The 19,942-nt window shown below is 48.7% G+C and overlaps 1 protein-coding gene and 1 long non-coding RNA gene across 4 annotated transcripts in view; one reads left to right on the top strand and one right to left on the bottom strand.

Moving 5' to 3' along the window:
- Positions 1-16,077, bottom strand: part of LOC146198184 (uncharacterized) — a 51,544-nt gene extending 35,467 nt beyond the window's left edge. The window contains exon 1 of the long non-coding RNA XR_014704965.1: positions 16,023-16,077. This is a non-coding gene — a long non-coding RNA (uncharacterized LOC146198184). The remainder of the gene's footprint in view (positions 1-16,022) is intronic.
- The window catches only part of LOC146198182 (high affinity cAMP-specific and IBMX-insensitive 3',5'-cyclic phosphodiesterase 8B-like), a 285,653-nt gene that overhangs the window by 28,255 nt on the left and 237,456 nt on the right, over positions 1-19,942 (top strand). The gene's annotated exons all lie outside the window — the stretch shown is intronic.

The raw sequence follows: 19,942 nt of genomic DNA, 5'->3' as shown, positions 1-19,942 counted from the left end.
ATGCACATATACAGTTAGTAGTAATGGAAGATTCAGCAATAACACGCTGTCAAATAATTTCGCTTCAGCGGGACTGTTTAGTAAGCGTTGCCTGCTGTCAGCTCACCACTTAATCCAGCACCTCCGTCATCGCACGACGTTCGCCCGTGCCGTTTTCCTTGCCCTGTAAGTATTTCTACGTGAAGGATTTAACGCTGCTAATTAATATGAATTGAACCTCTGTCAGGTAGCGATCAGTTACGCCTCTCGCCTCTGCTCCATTTCCCGAAAACGGATTATTATCGTACGCGATGCGCGGCGAGAAATCAACGCGAGAGGAAACATTTAGAGAGCACGCCCGCGCTTTTGCACGGTTTCCTCCCGCTCACTTTTCACGCGAATCGCAGCCCATTCCTTCGCTCTTTCTCCTCCTCCTCCTCGCTGCTACGCCTCGGGCGACACGGATTTCTCGCGACTGGCGGAGACTCTGTCTGCACTCGCCGGCGTGAGAGGATGCTGGACCAACTTTGAGCGGCACTTCGCGAAATTGTCGCCTCAGGGCAGCGTTACAGGGCTCGCAACTGGGCGCAGTAAATCTGCATGTGCTATACGTGTAAAGACGAACGAGCTTGATCCAGTCACCCTTAGGGTGTGGGTCTGGATTAAACACAAAATCATTCACGTTGGTAAGATGAATGCAAAATGCGAAAAACGTTCAAGTATACAGCGCTTTTGTGGACCGCGTCTTTCTGTCTCCGTTTATTTACCGGTGCAAAATGTCTCCATATTTAAACCGCAATTATCTGTAAGAAAAACACTGCGTCTATTGTCAACTAGAGTAGACGTAAGCACGATGGATTTATTACCGGCGCTGCCCTGTCGTCTGGGGCGTTTGAGGTGTCCATCGAGATTTGAGAGGTTTTACGTTTTGCAAATGTTTGTTAAGGTTCACATTTTGTGTGGATGGCTAATTTGAAGTGTCCATCGTGGGGTGAGGTAGTTTCCCTCCACGAATCCAGCGCAGAGGGAAGGAACACGTGCGCTTTTCCAGCGTGAACGCAACATTTTAGCTCCAGGGCTCTGCCCTGATGGGGCTGGTGCAGGTGGGTCACCGCTGCTTGCGGCGGGGGCTGGCCTGGCACCGAATTTTTATCTGTTGTAGGCCGTCATTGCACACGCCACCGCTGGTGGTGGACGACGGCTATTGTTGCGGCGCGCGTCTTTCTTTCCCTCTTCCTTTTCTTTCTTCTCTATATTCTCTTCTATCTGCACGAGGCAGCGGAAGTGGCTCAGCTACAGAGCCAGTAGCAGGCCCGTGCATTTTCTTTTCATTCTCCCTGCAGCCACAACAACAACAACAGCTCCAGGGCGTTTGAGGTGTCCACCAGGAAGTGAGATAGTTTTGCGATTTTCAGTTTTCTGCCGCGATACCGACGCAGAGTTAAGAAAGACAGTGGTCAATGTACGCGCTGCTCTAGCGACATGCATGGGGTGAACGACGAAGGTTCGTTCAGCGTTTAATTTCGCTTTGGTTTTACTCGGTTGTCCTCCTGTTCTGCACCGTGTTCTGCCCGGTTGCGCGCCGACAATGGGGGCTAAAAAGATCGGGTTACGACAGAATTCACTAACCGGCCTTGACTTGATGCTTCACCTCCGCTCTGCCGAGTGGAGAAAGCAGCCGCTCTTCCTCTTGAGGACTGTTTGGGACTCGTGAACGCATCACGGCGTTCGCTCCTAGAGAAACATCCCTCCAGAGCGGCTTGCAAGAATGACGTATGAAAACGTGATTACGGTGAAAAGACGGGCGTGCACTGCCATCCGGTAAACATAACACGCCAATTTTGTCAAGTCGAACTTTCGGAACAACTTTCACAAGCGAAGTCGACTGTCGCAGCCAAGTAAAACATGCATCTTTTGCCGGCTACGTGAATAAAGCAGCAGTGAAAAATGGAGGGAGGCGGTTTTGCTCCTGACAGTGTTCGTCGCCGGACACTTAAAGTGCGCACAAGACATGACGTAGAGCATTCGAAAATTGCGTCAAACTTTGGGACTTTTCTGGCGCTTTTTTTTTTTGTGTGTGTGTGTGTGGGGGGGGGGATCTTCGTTCACTTCTCGAAGAGAGCGGCGAGCGCTGAAAACTCGGGTGCAACTACGCAGTTGCACCACATATATTCGAATCGACCCGAGCTAAGCAATTAGAGCTTCCAGAATAAAATGATCATGGTAGTTTGAAAACAAGATGGACGGTGTAATTGTAAACGTACTTTAAATAGCAATCCGCGAATATCCCTTTAGTGAGATGAGCAGACCCGAGCGCTTGCCCGGCAGTGCCGGCCGGCATCTGATCACGTACCCTGCGTGCCCGGACAGGAAAGCCATCGAGGCATGCAATATAGATGTGCGTACAACTCAACCGCGCCTCCGGAGCCCCTGCATGCGATACGCCGTTCTCCAAAAGGGTATTGCCACCTGCAGAAATCACTATACGAAAAATGAGTTCGTGATCAGCTGTGAGGTGTATAGGTACTCCGCAATAGCATCGCGGTAGGCTGGAAGACGTTGCTCAGGTTTTCAGTGACGACTTGAAATGTGTCCATGCCGCATAAGCGTCAGCGTATAGTGCGATGATCAGCTACACCACTGGAGTCGGCTACTGACGCCATTGAACTGTGCTCGGCATCTGCGGCAGGGACGTCAGGGGGCCACAGTCGTACTCGTAAAACGTTGCTTGCCGGAAAGTCTGGTTCGAACGTCACTGACGCGACGCCTTGGTTCTCTGCATACTCACTGTATCCACTTTCGTGAAAAGCTTGTTTTACAGGCAGAACAGAGAGCGAGCGAGCAAGGCGTCGTCTGCAGTATTTACAGGCAGAGTGGCGGTAGAGGGGTCCTCAAGGTAGCATGGGTGCCACCTCTCGTGAAATCCTCGAGTTTTAGTGCTGTGACACTAAATGAGTGCACTCCAGCATTTGCTAGCGTTCCGCTCACGAGCGTGCCTCTGGGAGTTCGAATTAGTTGGCAGGTGACATAGTCGGGCACTAATTGGTCGGCGGTTTGTGTAACGTCACGAGACCACACGCCATAACCGAATTGACAGGCGATACCAACTTGGGCAGCAGTCTTGAGGTATGGGGGATTGAACACACCGGGACGGGTCCGTAGAATTCCCGAGTCAGACACTATACCACTAAAGGCCATGCCATGCAGGCACGTTTGCGCGGCTTGGTTAAAGCGAGGCTTGCTGTCTGCGATTCGGGTGGTCTTTCACATAATATGTTAGATTGCGACTGTGTGCTAATAACCCGAAATTGAAGTGAGAACACAAGTGCTCGCACACATAATTCGCGTTTGGTCTAACCACTCTTCTGGTCTAACCAGCCGTCATTTTTCAATAGTGAGCAATTGAGAGTCAAGTGCTGTTATGCGCACATTGACGGGGTTATTATTGTAGGGTGCTGTTGTTAGCACGTTGATGGGGCTATTATTGTAGGGTGCTGTAGTTGGCACGTTGATGGGGTTATTATTTTAGGGCGCTGTTGTTAGCACTTTGATGGGGTTATTGTAGGGTGCTGTTGTTAGCAAGTTGATGGGGTTATTATTTTGGGGTGCTGTTGTTAGCACGTTGGTGGGGTTATTATTGTAGGGTGCTGTTGTTAGCACGTTGACGGGCCAATGTTTGTAGGGTGCTGTAGTTGGCACGTTGATGGGGTTATTATTTTAGGGCGCTGTTGTTAGCACTTTGATGGGGTTATTGTAGGGTGCTGTTGTTAGCAAGTTGATGGGGTTATTATTTTGGGGTGCTGTTGTTAGCACGTTGGTGGGGTTATTATTGTAGGGTGCTGTTGTTAGCACGTTGGTGGGGTTATTATTGTAGGGTGCTGTTGTTAGCACGTTGGTGGGGTTATTATTGTAGGGTGTTGTTGTTGGCACGTTGATGGGGTTATTATTGTAGGGTGCTGTTTTTAGCACGTTGATGGGGTTATTATTATAGGGTGCTGTTGTTGGAGAGAGCGTAGCCATCTGATGCATTACAAAATTTTCCTTTTAAAGTTCGTCCTCTGCTCCCATCGAGTAGTTAAGATCGCTACATAAAAGCTGTGGTGCACCTATTTGAAAATAATTGTGGGGCTTCTTACTGGAGAGTATTGTCATACACTGTTATAGACACGTTCAAGGCGGTTGGGCTAGTCTTTCGATGCTTAGAAATATCTTCCTTTTAAAGTAAACTTAAGTATAACCGCTCTATCTGCAGAATACAAAATCTCCAGATGTGTTACGAAGAAGGGAGAAGGCAGAAACCAACACAATCTCGAATCTATATACCCGATCAAAGCCGGGAAAGAAGAGTTTAAGGATACTGTGAACTGATGAAGATATAAAGAGGCCTCTTATTTGAGGGTTCCGGATCCTTTTCAACTACTCGGAGTTTTTTAACGTGCGCTAGCATCGTATACAGCCCACCTGTATTCGCGTCTTGTGCCTCGCCGAAATACGACCGTTCCGACGGGGCGGTGTTAGGCAGGCACCGAAAATCTATATGTGGAACAGCGCAAAGGGAACACTTGGCCGACAGGAGCCTCTCCTGTCTCGCAGAGCGAGGCAATCGAAACGGCTGGCGTGACATTTTCGACGGGCTGAATTGTCGCCTGCCGCGAAACCTATGCCGCGAGCATGTGCTCTTCGCAAGGAGCAGCTGTAAATCTGGGTATAAATGTCCGGACTCTTTGTACCAACGAATGAGATTGCCATTTACTCATATGAAGACGGCACAGCATATAATAGGATACCGTTCTGGGCTTTCAGGTGCCTACCACAATTTAGAACGTACTTTGAGAGACAAAAGATAAAAAACACACTTTCAGTGCTGCCAGTCTTGTCAGCGTTATTTAGTTTTCCGGTTAAATACACCGGGCACCTTAAACGATAGCTTCGTTTTGTGTATTCGGTGCACACGTGCAACTGAACACAGACAACCAAGAGGGCAACCTGTCTGCACGGACGCGTTTTGCGTTTCGACTTTATCGAATATAGGCGAGGAATTGTGTCGAAAATTGGGAATTAGATGTTGAATGTGCGTCCGGCGTGGCGTGCCAAAATAGTGGCTCCGGGCGTAAGTAGGTGACGCTGTCAGTTCAACTCAAGTCCCAATGTAACTAAGACCTGCAATCCTCTTCATCCTGTTCGGAAGGCGAAAAGACTACGGGGAACGGCTTTTCTTAAAGCGAAGCTGTGGTTGTGTGGTTTGCATTTGCTTATTGAGTAAAAGCAAATCATGTCTTTTCCATGTCTGGGAGCGAGGCATCTCCATGCATGTCTGGCTCGCACATGCGCACATGGATGTGCACGCGCAGTTAAGCTAAAAAATAGCGTCTTTCCACCCGAAGCGCAAACGTCTACAATTATATTAGATACACAGGAAGGGCGGGATCGAGTCAGCAGATACTGACACAAAGGAAAGCACAGCTAGGCATGTTTTTTGCTTTTGTTGATCAGTATATAGGAATAATGCCATCACGGCAATAATTGATCCCACCACACACCGCCGGTGGGATCCGTAATCACGGCCTCCAAATATCGCGTCCGGGACTCCGTCTAAGTGATGACGATTGTTAGGGCGCTCGACTAATGTGCGCAAGGATGCGGGATCGAATCCAGGCTGCGATGGCCGCTTTTCGATGGAGGCGAAAAGCCAGGCGGCCGTGTGCTGTGCGATGCCAGTGCACGTTAAAGAACCCCAGGTGGTCGAAATTTCCGTAGCCCTCCACTACGGCGTCTCTCATAGCCTGAATCGCTTTGGGACGTTAAACCCCACAAAACAAACCAAACCCGATTGTTTAGCTTTCCAATTTCTTAGGTATTTATGCAACATTTCCTTAAGTCTATGAGGAGGTTGGCGCTTTCGAGCACTTTCAAGGATAGGTTACATACAGCATAAATAGCTAGGAATGCAGACCGTATTTCTGTCGGTGAAGCACATTACGCGAAATTTCGGAGGTCGCGGGTTAGAATCCCACTGACGGTATATGATTGTTTGTTCTAATTTCTAGCCACTTATAATGACGCTTAATGCTTCGCGTTGAAAAAAAAACCCCGCTAAGCTTCCCATTGTGTCAGTGGCTGTTATAGTTTTCTTCTTATGTATCTCATAATGAAATCCTTCCTTTTTTTATTATTATAATTTAATTAAAAGGCACAAATAGAACATGTCTTCCAGTGCTGATCATTCCTAGTGATATTTTTGAAACCGCTTCAGTCAGCCTTTCTCCCGAAAACGTCCCACTTCGTAGAAGATCTCTGATATACCCATAACCCCACACAAAAACGTTTCGTGTTCTTCCGGGGAGGCTGCTAAGGACTCGAGTGCGGCTACTACCATCTATAGATGAGTAGCCGCGCTCCAGGGTGGCTCATACATATAAAGAACTTTTTCGCTATTGTACGCTGCGTATTCCCGCTATGCATTTTATGATTATATCTTATAGATACACTCACGTTTTATTGACAATCGTAAGGGACGCCGTCGTTTTCATGCTTTTGTCAGAGGAACGATTTTCCTTCTACCGTTTCACGGTACCTGTGCTCGCATGTTACGTTATATATTCTATGCTCTGTCGTAATCTGTCATATGTCCTGTCTTAGCATATATGCAGCCTTAAGTTTTTGTCGTCGCCCGATGTAACACTTTTCCCGCATCACACTGCGAAGTAAATCCTGGCGGACGGGCTTGACATATGGCGTGCAGTGACATATGTCGAGCCTCGCTCCGAAGGCGCATGACCAGAAGCTGCCTTCGACACTTTATACACCTCTCCTTTCTCATACGGCCAGAATTAAATATGCTCAGCTTACGCGAATGGCCTCGTTTTTCTACTAGAAATGTTCACTGTAGTCAACTAAGCAGCTTAAGGCAACAAAACGTGCAGGAATAAACAGCCTGTATTGAAGAAGAGAGAGAAGAATCTCGCACTTGCTGCTAGTAGGCTGAAAATCGCAAATAGACGGCCCTAACCCGTGAATTCTTCTCTCCGCTTGGCTGGCCGCGAAATATCCTCGCCGTCTGAGTCCCCTGCACGACGCGCGGCGAGGCGAGCGCAAGCTGGCAGCGTTGCAGCGCTGTGAGCCATGGCGACATTCTGAAACGGCCTCCGCTCGCTCCGTGGCCTCTTATTGTCGGTTTGTTCCATAAGGACGCAGTGAGCGCTCCATTACGGGCGCCATGAAAACGGCGCCTTCCCCTTTCCTCGAGGAAAGATGCATCACGCAAATTGAAAAGCGGCTCTGCTATAGGCGGGCGGTGTACGCTGCAGGCGAGGCTGTCTACTTTGTTTCCACTTGGTTCTCCTAAATTTTGAATGACGACAGGAAGGGAGCAAAAAAAAAAAAAATTCGGACACTTTGGCGACTAAAAAGGCGAAAGCCTGAGTGCTGCATTCTGCTGTGTGGCTGTTGCGCATGTAGCGATGAATGCTGCTACGAGTAAAGCGAGCGACTACTCTTTCACATTCTGCGAGTGCATTTATTCAGTGAATTCTGCTTGGCAGCGACGATATCGCGTTCCTTGTATCGTCGTAGTTCTACGTTTGCTGTTGTATGGTTGACTTTATCGGGTGCCCGGCATTAATTAGTAACAATTAATTACGCAACTGTCACGAATTAGTAATTAATTATGAATTAGACGTCAATGAGTAATTAGTAATTAATTAGTAATTATGGATTATGAATTAGTTATTAATCAGTTGTTAAGGATTGATTAGTAGTTGATTGGTCATTGAGCATTCGCGCATACTGTGATGGTGCTCTGTGATTGGTCGACACCTCCATGACGTCATCCCGTCTCGACCAAGCAAAGCCACCGCACAAGCGTGACACTTCTGCTGACGACAATGATGAGGAAATAAAGGCTCTCGCCTTAATACGAGCCTCAAGTATAAAGTATCGCACCAAACATCACCCGGTTCTTATTCAATAAAGGGTATACATTTTCGCTTCCGTGAAACGTGGAGATTTCGACCCAGGAAGCCGCGATTATATCACGTTAAACGTACAATGAGGGTGAATTGAAATTCAACTATGTCGATTCGCTTTCGTGTCCTCATCAGAGAGAGGCTGACTGAAAACTCAGCTCAAGTAAAAAAAAAAAGAAAAAAAAAAGGAACAAATCCTTTTATCGCTTCCATCTACAGTCACCGCTATCCAAGTGCGTAACGAAGGAACAGTTTTTTTCTTTTTTACTTTGAGTGTCCTTGAGGTTACAATACAGGCTATGCCGCCGTCGTGGCCGCCGATCACTTCCACTTTTCGTTCTGGGCATCACGAGTTGGTGATAAACGTCGTCCTACCACTGCGGAAGACGCGTACTGCAGAGAAGATGCACGGGACTTCGACGGGCAGAGTTCTACATGTGAACAGCTTGTCCGGCTGCGCGCTGGGTTTGAGTGAATGGAAAAAGTTAAATATCTAAAAACAAGTTTCCCAGCTACACAATAGATTCTTTTTTGTCGAAATAGAATCGACAGAAAGAAGCGTACAGATGGTTTTTACTAAAAAAAGAAAAAAGAAATAAATGACGGAGTCATCGGTATGTTCAAGCCGTAAATGTAGGACAAGTTCTGCAGCCTGAGCACTTAAGAGCAACGGCAGACGCTTCCGAGTCTTGGCGCTTTCAGTTTCATTATAGCGCTTGTTGTCAAAGATGAATGGGACAAAGCTGTAGCGAAGTCTAGAATGCCCATCTTCATTTCAGATATCTGAATTTGAGTCTGTCGGGCATGCACGTGCGCACCGAAAGAAGATACGCTGTTTCTTATCCCCCCCCCCCCCCCCCCCCAACCTCCCTCCCCTCCTAGAAAAAAAAAGAGAAAACGATCCCTAAATGAAGGCACGTTTCAGACTAATGATCTCATCCCAGCGCTGCAGACGGAACAAATGACAAAATTGTACGTTCTCATTCATCGGAACAGTAGACGAAATGTTGAGCCGCACAGAACAATGATCGATAATCCTCGTGCCAGCGTGTCCGGTAATTACCTTCGTCTCATGTATCTTGTGAACGACTGTTTCGTATAGTGTTGGGGAACATATCCACCAGGGGCCTTCGCGGCATAAGTTATTCTAGCTGATACGCACTTCTTTGTGACCGAAGTTTCACTTCCTTCCTGTCCGAGCATATAAATCCGTCCACTAACGCTCTCTACTCGGACATCAAGTGCCGGTGTTTGTTTTGATTTCTTAACGCTGTTAGTTCTTGTATGTTAGTTATGATATCCTTCTGTCAAGTTCCATTTGTGCCCTCAGCATCAAATCATCAAAGCCGTCAAAGAGGGTTGTGCGTGCCTAACGTTCGGAATGCACAACTTTAGCGCTGATTTGTGTATGAGTACGCAAAAAGTTGAGGACGTTAAAACTTCGCCTTAAGAATATGGGCTACAATTTATTCAAGGACACAGAAGCATGGGAGACCGCGCTTCATAGCGAAGACCCGGCGACACAGGCCAACATTGTCCGTCTGGCAACCGAAGCGGCGAACCGCTTTGTCTACTAGCCCCTGCCTCTTGGGGTGACATCGGGCTCCCTGGACGCCTGCGAGCGGTGCCGGAGCTCCGGTGTCGCCTCTTCCGGACAATAAAAGTTTTCACCACCACCACCAGACGCGAAGTGTCTTTAACGAAGTGCCTTTCTCTATCCCTTTAATGCCCCGCCGGGGTGGTGCAGTGGTAAGACGCCCGACTACTGTGCCGGAATTCCCGGGTTCGAACCCGACCGCGGCGGCTGCGTTTCGATGGAGGCGAAACGAAGTGGCGTCCGTGTGCTGTGCGATGTCAGCGCACGTTAAAGATCCCCAGGTGGTCGAAATTACTCCGTAGCCCTCCACTACGGCTCCTCTTTCTCTCTCTTTCCACTTTCACTCCCACCTCCCTCCCTTCCCTTACGGCGCGGTTCGGGTGTCCACAGAACAAGTGTGACAGTTACTGCGCCTTTCCCTTTCTGTGAACCAATTTAATTAATTAATTATCCCTTTAACACCGCCTTTTCATTCCGCGAATATTTTAATAAAAATGGCCCAGAGGAAAGGAAAGGCGCAGTATCTGTCACGAATTATGTGGATTTATTTATAGGAAGGGAAAGGCGCGGTAACTGTCTCACTTTCTTTCTGTGGACACCGCAACCGCGCCGTAAGGGAAGGGAGGAAGGTGGGAGTGAAAGTGGAAAGAGAGAAAGAGGAGCCGTAGTGGAGGGCTACGGAGGAAGGTGGGAGTGAAAGTGGAAAGAGAGAAAGAGGAGCCGTAGTGGAGGGCTACGGAGTAATTTCGACCACCTGGGGATCTTTAACGTGCGCTGACATCGCACAGCACACGGACACCGAATTATGTGGACACCTGTACCGCGCTGTAAGGGAAGGGAGGAAGGTGGGACTGAAAACGAAGAGAAATGGGTGCCGGTAGTGGAGGGCTCCGGAGTAATTTCGACCACCTGGGGATCTTTAACGTGCACTGACATCGCACAGCACACGGACGCCACTTCGTTTCGCCGCCATCGAAACGCAGCCACCGGCGGTCGGGATCGAACCCGGGTACTCCGGCACAGTAGTAGGGCACCGCGACGGGGCTATATATTTTGTTAGGTTGGTTTTTAGGGAAAGGAAGGCGCTGTATGTTACTTCTCTTTGGACACCTAGACTTGTCAGAGGAGCATGTGTCGTCGGTTCGAATTCCTCTCACAAATGTGCTATGTCAGCGCACGTTAAAGATCCCCAGGTGGTCGAAATTACTCCGTAGCCCTCCACTACGGCTCCTCTTTCTCTCTTTCCACTTTCATTCCTTCCTCCCTTCTCTTACGGCGCGGTTCAGGTGTCCACAGAGCAAGTGCGACAGATACTGCGCCTTTCCCTTCATGTGAACCAACCAACCAACCAACTAGCCTCCAGCTTGACTATAGCAGATGAATGCGAAATGACAAACTAAGTGTTATGACACGGCCCTTAACGCAGCACAAACTGCGGTTGCGTTGCGATTTTGATACCAAGTTACTTAAGTGTTCTCTCCGAGACTGTTATCTATTCGGGTTACGGCGATGGCTTTTAGCCGAGCAAGCTGTATACGCTTTGCGTAGTCCCTGTACACAAATACAGAGCGTCAGATAATCCACTACGGCGTCTCTCATAGCCTGAGTCCCTTTGGGACGTTAAACCCCACAAATCAAAGGAAAGCAAGATAACTTCAAGAAAAAAAAAAAAAAGAAAACGAGAGAATGGGCACCAGCATATTTCTCAATTGTAGTCATGATACCAATACCCGATAAGGTTCTTCATAACCGTGTTGAAAGTATCGATAATCCTAAGCGTGATGTTGTGCGTGGCTTTGCCGCGGCGGATACGCCTTCTTGGGAATCATCGTGCGCACAATATGGAAAGTTTTCTTGGTGTCGCATCTCGAGATCATGGATCTTGCGAGATGGCTTTATCATAGCGGATGACATTAAGTAGTCGTATTCTAGACGTATGCTGTACGTGTTCTATATAGACAGTGTGGTTCTCCGTTTTCCTTTTTTCCTCGGCTCGTGCGAACTTCGGGGACTGAGCCATACCTCTCGCTGCTTCGCCTGTCGAGCTTCTTCAATGCGTATTTTCTTTTCGTCTCTGCCGCATAAACTGTAAACTGGAAACGCACAGTTTTTGAGATAGAGCAAATGTGACCACTTGAGCGTATTGCTTCTTGCTCCTGCACCAAGCTGTTTTCTATAAAAAGAAGAGGGACTGGTGCTTCACACTAGGGTCGCGCCAGCTGATTTTTGCAGAAGGAAACAGAATAGTGGTAGAGCTTGCAACAGTGTGCAACACGGGGACTCAAGGCACGCAACGCAGAATGCACCACGTCAGTGGTATTAAGCGCTTCTTCGCGGCGGTGAGACATATATATCTCTGGTGGAAGAGGCCGGGAGCGCGCCATCTGATGCCCGCCGGACAGGCATGCACTTGGAGCTGCCTACAAAAGCTCTACAAAAGCACGGCTAATGCTGTCTCAGCTTCCTCCCAGCATCCTCGTTGGCTCTCCTGTGAAAGTGCTGCCGCGTACGTGCACAGATTCCGAGTGAGGACCGGTGATGGAAGGCTGGCCGGTTCATTCGGTTTCGCCCTTTTGCCGGACCCATCGCTTTCTCGATGCAGCCAACCACTGCCGACGCGCTTGACCTCTGCCGTGGCCCCGTCCCAGAATTCCATCTGCTCGTTGGGCTTTGCTCCTGCTGCTGCCCGTTCTTGCGCCTCCTTTGTGTCGAGCCTTGGACGGGGACCACTGCCAGTATTAGTAAGGCCTTCGACAATGTGTCACACGCTTCCATCCTCAATCACCTCTCACAGTTACACGTAGGCAAACGGACATACGACTACATCGCTGCCTTTCTGAATGCGCGTACGGCTACGCTCCATTTCGTTGACAAAGTTAGCGACAAAATTACACTAGGGACGAGAGGAACACCGCAAGGCGCCGTACTTTCACCTTTTCTCTTCAACATCGTTATGAGCGGCCTCCCGCGTCTGTTAGATGATATCCCACACATACATCATTCCATATACGCCGACGACATCACCATATGGACCAATTCTGGCTCCGATGGAGATATTACAGATTCATTACAACGAGCTATCGACACGGTACAGTCTTATGTGCAGGAAAACGGCCTTACCTGTTCACCGGCTAAATCAGAACTATTAGTTATAAGGAACAAACAAGCTTCACAGGTAAAGCCAGATTCTCGAGAACCTATCCAGTTACACATTGACAACCATCCGATACCCCCGGTAGCCACGATCAGAGTTCTCGGAATGTTGATTCAGAATAATACGCAGAACACAGAAGCTATACGCCGGCTACGCGTCACGGCGCACCAGATAGGTGGGCTGGTGAGACGCATTGCCACACGTCGCAGGGGTATGAGAGAAGCCGACCTGTGCAGGATTATCCAAGCCTTTATGATAAGCAGAATCATGTACGCTTGCCCGTACTATCATCTGCGTCGTAGGGACGAACATGCACTTAATAGCATAATTAGAACAGCATACAAAGCGGCCCTTAGCTTACCAGTATACGCTAACTCAGATCGACTACTGCAGTTAGGAATTTTTAACACACTATCTGAACTAATTGAAGCCCATAAGACAGCACAAGTGACCCGCCTGTCACGCAGCCTTGCGGGACGCGTAATTCTCGACAAGCTCCACATCCACCCCACTGAGGAGGTGTGCGCAACATCCCATTTATCGGCTGACATAACTAGTAGACTAGTTGTTAAACCAATAGCCAAAAACATGCTACCAGGTAGACATGATGCCCGCAGGAAGACAAGGGCACAGACCCTTGAGAAACAGTACGAGGACGATCCACAAGCAGTGTACGTGGATGCAGCTCAGCACATCAAAAACGGAGCATACGTGGCATGTATGGCCACTCCAAAGTCAACCTTCATTAACGCTATAACATTTCATGCTAGCTCCATATGCGAGGCAGAGGAAGTAGCTATCGCACTGGCCATCGCGGATCCCCACACCAAAACTATTCTAAGCGACTCAAAAAGCGCCGTTCAAAATTTCGCCAAAAATTCTGTAAGCGCACTCGCGGCGCGAATTCTGCGCAACCGATCTCTCAATCACAACATCAATCTCGTATGGGTTCCGGCTCACGCGGGTAACTCCGGAAACGAAGGGGTCGACCGTCTAGCCCGAGGCTTAACCAACCGGGAGACGGGAGATCTATCGGGAACGGACGCGCCTGTGGAGGCACCGCGCACATACGCGGAGGTAACAAACTTTTATCGCGAGCTAAGATGCACGTACCCCGCCCCTCACCCCGACCTCGACCGGGCGCAAGCCACGACACTCAGACGCCTACAAACAAAGGCCATTCTTAGCCCCTACCGACTATCGTTAATTACAAACGGAGAATTCAACCCTGCATGCCGGCACTGCGGTGACGGGACGCAGGCCACTCAAGACCATATACTGTGGGAATGCGCCAGCAATCCCCCTCCAAAGACGCTCTTGCCAGCTCCCTCAGCGGAGGAATGGGACAAGCTGTTGGCCAGCCCAAGGAAAACTACGCAACTGGCCCTCGTCACGCGAGCTCAAGAGGTCGCTCCCGACTGGAGGCCACCCTAGACTCGCCCCAACCCGAAATAATTCCTTTCATTTCGTGGCAATAAAAGTTGTTACCACCGAAGAGAAGCTAAATCTGTCGTCACCCAAAACGAAAGGCGCACCCCTCGCTCGCTTCCCATAGCAACCTTCGAGTCGCAGTGCGGGGCTGAGCGAGGTTTGCGGGCCCAATTCGAAGCTTTGACTCAGCGGCAAAGGCGTTTAGACTGAGGCGAGATACCGCTGAGAGACGAGGAGAAACGCACAAGACGCAACGCAGTGCTTTCCTCGTCATGTTCAATGCTTTGGGGTGCTAAGATTCGCCTTCTTCTTCTTCTTTTTTTTTTCTGTTTTTTTTTTTCGATTACACGTGAGGTTCTTAACCCACACTACGTTTTTAGTCGATCCTTATTTTATTTTAAGCAAAATGTGCCGGCTTGGACGTACAGTACAGGTAGAAAATACCCAGGCCGAGGAGGAGCAGGAGCACTTCATCAAAACATGACGTGCAGGATGAGCACAGGCTGTCTGCTAAACCAGATCCAGTTCTGTACTTGATTATATATTTTACGCGCTGGGGGGGGGGGGGGGGGGGGGGGGGGGGGGGGGGGGGGGGGGGGGGGGGGGAGGCTTTGCCACATGCTTCCACATGTATTTTAGGTTGTTTAGTGCTTTTTTGTTTTTATGAGGCAACTGGCCGCGAATGGCCGCTTTGTTGTCCAAGTAAATGACGACAATTATTTCAACCTTCCACTGTTGTCTTCCACTGAGTGAAAGCCGTTGATGTGTGCAGCGAAGCAATAACGGTGAGGAAATGCAGCGAAGAGGCATCTGTATTAGTGATAAGCAAGCCGCGAATAGTATTTGAAACGAACACGATGCGAACGGTTCGAGTGCTTTTGGAATCTTAGAGAATGTTTTACGCATAACGAATACTTCGCCATATGAGAGGACGAAAACTAACAGGGAGCGCTTCGAGAAACCGTATATTAAAGTTATATGGTAACTGTACCACGCATAGCAAGACGGCTCCTTGAATAATAATAATAATAATAGTAATAATAGTTGGTTCACAGGAAGGGAAAGGCGCAGTATCTGTCACACTTCTTTCTGTGGACACCTGAACCGCGCCGTAATGGTAGGGAGGAAGGTGGGAGTGAAAGTGGAAAGAGAGAAAGAGGAGCCGTAGTGGAGGGCTACGGAGTAATTTCGACCACCTGGGGATCTTTAACGTGCGCTGACATCGCACAGCACACGGACGCCACTTCGATTCGCCTTCATCGAAACGCAGCCGCCGAGGTCGGGTTCGAACCCGGGCACTCCGGATAGTAGCCGGGCGTCTTACCACTGCACCACCCCGGCGGGGCGGCTCCTTGAATGCAATTCAGTTTACCAGATGTAATGCAATTCAGTTTACCAGACGTTTCACAGAAACCCACCAATAATGTTTAAGTATAGGCACCGTTAGTTAGGAAGATGGCTTTTGCGGCACAATGGCACTAGAGTTGTCGGACGTAAAAAAAAAAAAAATGGAAAACAGGCGAATAATGCTAAATAGTAAGCTGGTTAACTCGTTTCTCATAACTAACATTTTAGTGACTACAGTTACGCGTCTATGCTATGAAAGATTTGTAGCCGCCAATTACCAACAGCCATACCAATTTTCAGAATTTCCAAAACACGAATACTTTCGTTACTGTGGCTCAACTTTGGCTATTTCTACTAAAAGACGCGCCGTTTCAAAAACCTCGCGCTCTAAGCAGCCAGGATTTGTTGAGCCGCAGTGCTTATGGTAATTTCGTTGAAGATTTTGTGAAACAAATGGTTGGTTATTCCTAAAGGCCGACTGAAAATCCATAATTGCAGCTAGACATATAAGTGTAATAGTTAAAAAGCTAACTGTCAGAAGTTAGCTCACCTGATTACGGGTTAGCATAATTCCTCTGTTTTGTAAGGTTCACCATCATTGGCAGAACTGTGACACAGAAGCCGTCTGCACATCTGAAAAAAATTCAATATTTAAAAATCAGTTGCGGGGTGCTCTGAAACAACAGGTACAACGTACGTTAAAGTGTGGGGTTAACAGTAAGCAACCAGTTGAATGTTGCTCTTTTTCCGCTGCAAATCGGTGCTTGTTCTACTAGTGAGCCCGTTCACCAGTACTCGCTAGTTGCATTAACAAGTATGTTCTATTGCAGGTAAAAGCCTCATGATTACCTTAATTTCCTTAAAAAAAAGAAAGAAATAATGAAATCGCAGCTGCTAGCATCGCAATTACCTCTGCATCTGAATTCACTAAGCAAGACAGACAGTGTATGCCCTCCATAGGTGGATACAACTCGAGAAAAAAGCAGATAATGCCTCTAATGAAAAAAAAAGAAAGAAAGAAAAGAAGAAACAGCCAGTGGCCTCGACCGATTGTCATGACGTCGTGGCATGCTAGCGTGGCATCGCAGGATGTAGTAGATGAACGGGGAATCTATCGATGCCATTCTCTGAAGGGTCTCCTTAGAGAGCCGCCTGTCGCTTTATTCTTCATTTGTATCCAACTGCTGACAAGACTAGATCACCGCCCTTCCCCAAAACTGGTGCTAACAAATCTACAGCAACGGTACTAAAAGTTCCATGTTTTCCTTTCTATTGTCTTTACGCGTATACCACGTGTTGAGTGGCTCTCCGTTTTTAATTTAATAAAAACATTACGAGAAACTTCGGCGACTAAAGTGGTGAAAGGCGGAAGCCTGCATCGGCTGGGAGCAGAGGTTCAAGTACTGGCACAGTCACAAGGGACTCGCGCACCGACACGAGTGCACCGGACACGCCCTCAGAGAGAAGCCGCAAAGCTGTGCGCCAGCGGTGAAGGCGTTCCGGGCACGACCTGTAGCGGTCGGCGTAGCTGCGTACCTTCGTCGTTCCATTGTCAGGCTCCTTTTTGTCTCCGGCCAATCCTTCGTCGCGTCGAATGCGCCGCGGGGAGCGACGCAGTAGCGCGTCGCCGGACGGTGATGCATTGTCGCGAGTGATCTGTCCTCCGTGCCAGCAAAAGCCTTTGTGTACATACAGCGCAGACAGGCTGCTACGCGCTTACATTTGCCCGATTGTTATCCATTTTGCTGGCTTTGACGATACCGCCGGTGAATGTTACGTCAATGGCAGTTTTATTAGGGCAATTCTTAATTTTCTACATGGACTCCCAATAAGTCTGCAGAGACTACCTTGGGACTCCTCAGGGAAGGCGCGAGCACCCTAATAAATACACTTTGTCACTCACACAGCATAACATTGACACCTTGACACGCATGTTTTGATGGAAACGAGGTCGCGAATTATCTACCCCGATTTCTCACAAACCGGGCGGATCCCCATCCCATCCCCACCACACCCACCTCATGGTAACAGGCTAGAACTTCTTAGGCTAGGAAGTAGGCATTTCTCTACCCCTACAAATAACTATCCTCCTCAGACGCTATATATACTGGAGGAGTTGGTAGACTAGCACATCTTCTAATCTTCCCACATTAAACAAGGTTAGTCCCACGATATACCGAGTTACTATTCTTGGTGCGGAGCAAGGCCTACACTGTATACCGTGCCTTTTGGGAATGTCATGACAAACCGCGGACAGAAAGTTGTTAGTGCCATGTGGTCCTGACCAGCGACAGCCTGCAACTGCAAGGCTGGAACAACCAGCTAGTTCGCAAGTCAGCTTGCGCTAGCGGAGCCCTATACTTGGAGCATTCTGCTATTTTGCCTGCTATTCTGTCGTTCATGGAAGTTTTCTTTTTCTAAGAACAGAAATTGACTATCGACATAATCAATGTTCGGGAACACTCATTTCAGACTCCACAAAGTAAATTATGTTTTCTAGAAACCAACTATTTATTTTTACATATTTTACAATTTTAAGCCCCGCCGGGGTGGTGCAGTGGTAAGACGCCCGACTACTGTGCCGGAGTTCCCGGGTTCGAACCCGACCTCGGCGGCTGCGTTTCGATGGAGGCGAAACGAAGAGGCGTCGTGTGCTGTGCGATGTCAGCGCACGTTAAAGATCCCCAGGTGGTCGAAATTACTCCGTAGCCCTCCACTACGGCTCCTCTTTCTCTCTTTCCACTTTCATTCCCACCTTCCTCCCTTCCCTTACGGCGCGGTTCGGGTGTCCACAGAGCAAGTGTGACAGTTACTGCGCCTTTCCCTTCCTGTGAACCAATTTAACTTTAACTTACAATTTTAATCCCGCCAGTGGCCTCTCGCATATATATCTAAGCTCCGCTATTCGAGCTTCTCGCTCCGCTTTGGCGGCACGGGTCACTTAAAATCCCTCTCGCACTCCCATTCGCACTGATAGTTGCTTCCTGAACGAACACTGTAACTAACCGCATGTAGTATACATCGCCGAAGGCATGAACTTCCTCAGGAAAACTTTTGCCCAAACCTCGTACACCATGTAGACTGAACAGCTCAGTGAACAGCTGAACATTGAGCTGAACAGTGAACAACTCAGGCTAGCCGCCTGAGGTTAATTCCATCCTTGTGACGACAGAATCACGAAACCTTGACAGTAAAAAACTGTTCAGGAAACGATGAAAGCTTGGGCTGTGATCTTGAGGGAGATTCTTATAAGCAGCTCATTATAAAGCTTGTGTTGTTTTGTAAACTTAGGTGTAGCTCCGATTTTAGGTACTTGGGTGTACGTAGCGAATACTTTCAACTGTGAAATGTACACAGGCAGCGGTTTATGACATGAAGCGTACAGTCGGGCTTACGCGCGCTTGTTTTGGTTTTAAAGCGGTTGTCCTTACGCGTCCTCCGTCGAAGCACCTATTCACTTGAAATACCGCGTCGATTCAAGTACTGAGAGGGTTTGATTCTTCGCACTTCCTCCTACCCCTCTAACTTATTTCAAGCAAAATGGTCGGGAAACGCCAAACGCAACACAGTACACAGGCTACCGTGAGCGACGTCTACAGGCGCCCGTGTCGTCATGGGGTTCCTGACGTCACGTACCAACCGCTGAAGATCATGGAGTCAGCATGTGAAATGCCCGCGCAATGCGTAAGCGAGTCGTGGCTCGCGATGAATTCAGCAAGACGAGGAATAAATTCGTGCGCCGGATAATATCGCGCGAAGACGGGAACCAGCCTCGGGCGAAAGGAAATCTGCGACTCAGCGACCTCGCCAGGTGACGCGGGGACGCGTGCAAGTTGACGGCTGGTACGAGTATGCTCTAAGCATGCTTCCGCATACTCTAGGCTCGTAGCGCTGCATGTCTGGTGGCTGTCTGCTCAATTTCAAAAGCAGAGAAGATCTGGTGATGATTCTTCTTGTTTTTCTGGGAATCTTAACTGCACTTTCCAGAGTGCGATGATCCGGGCACGCTCAGGAGGACTTTCCCAACATGAGGGGCTCCATTCCGACCTGGACTTACTTTTTTACTCGCGATTCGGTGGAGGCGAAATGCATACGGTGCTCGGTAAGTTATGTGGTGCGAACTACAAAAAAACCCCACGCAGTCGAAAATATTCCGAGGCCCTCCACTACATTGTCTTTTTCTCTCCTCATTTTCGTACTCCCTCATTCATCGTTCCCTCAGCAGTCATGGCTCATGACGCGCACACCAGGAGCTAGACCGTTACTGCTCCTGTTCTCTCCCTAAAAGTTGTAACCAAATTTATTGCTTGCGCAAGTGCGTAAAACAATTGCACTACCGCGCCCACAACCGCGGCTGTGACAATCGTAGTCGCCACAGCGGTATTTGCAAACAACGAAGATAAAAAAAAAAAAATCGCGCTTTGCATCGGCCTGATTGCTCCGCGCTCAATAACAGGCACGCTCGCACTA

This window comes from Amblyomma maculatum, chromosome 2 (genome assembly GCF_055883805.1).
Source record: "Amblyomma maculatum isolate TAMU_Amacu chromosome 2, ASM5588380v1, whole genome shotgun sequence".
Taxonomy (NCBI): domain Eukaryota; kingdom Metazoa; phylum Arthropoda; class Arachnida; order Ixodida; family Ixodidae; genus Amblyomma; species Amblyomma maculatum.
Note: the sequence above shows the minus strand (reverse complement) of the source record. Positions and strands in the feature narration are given on the sequence as shown.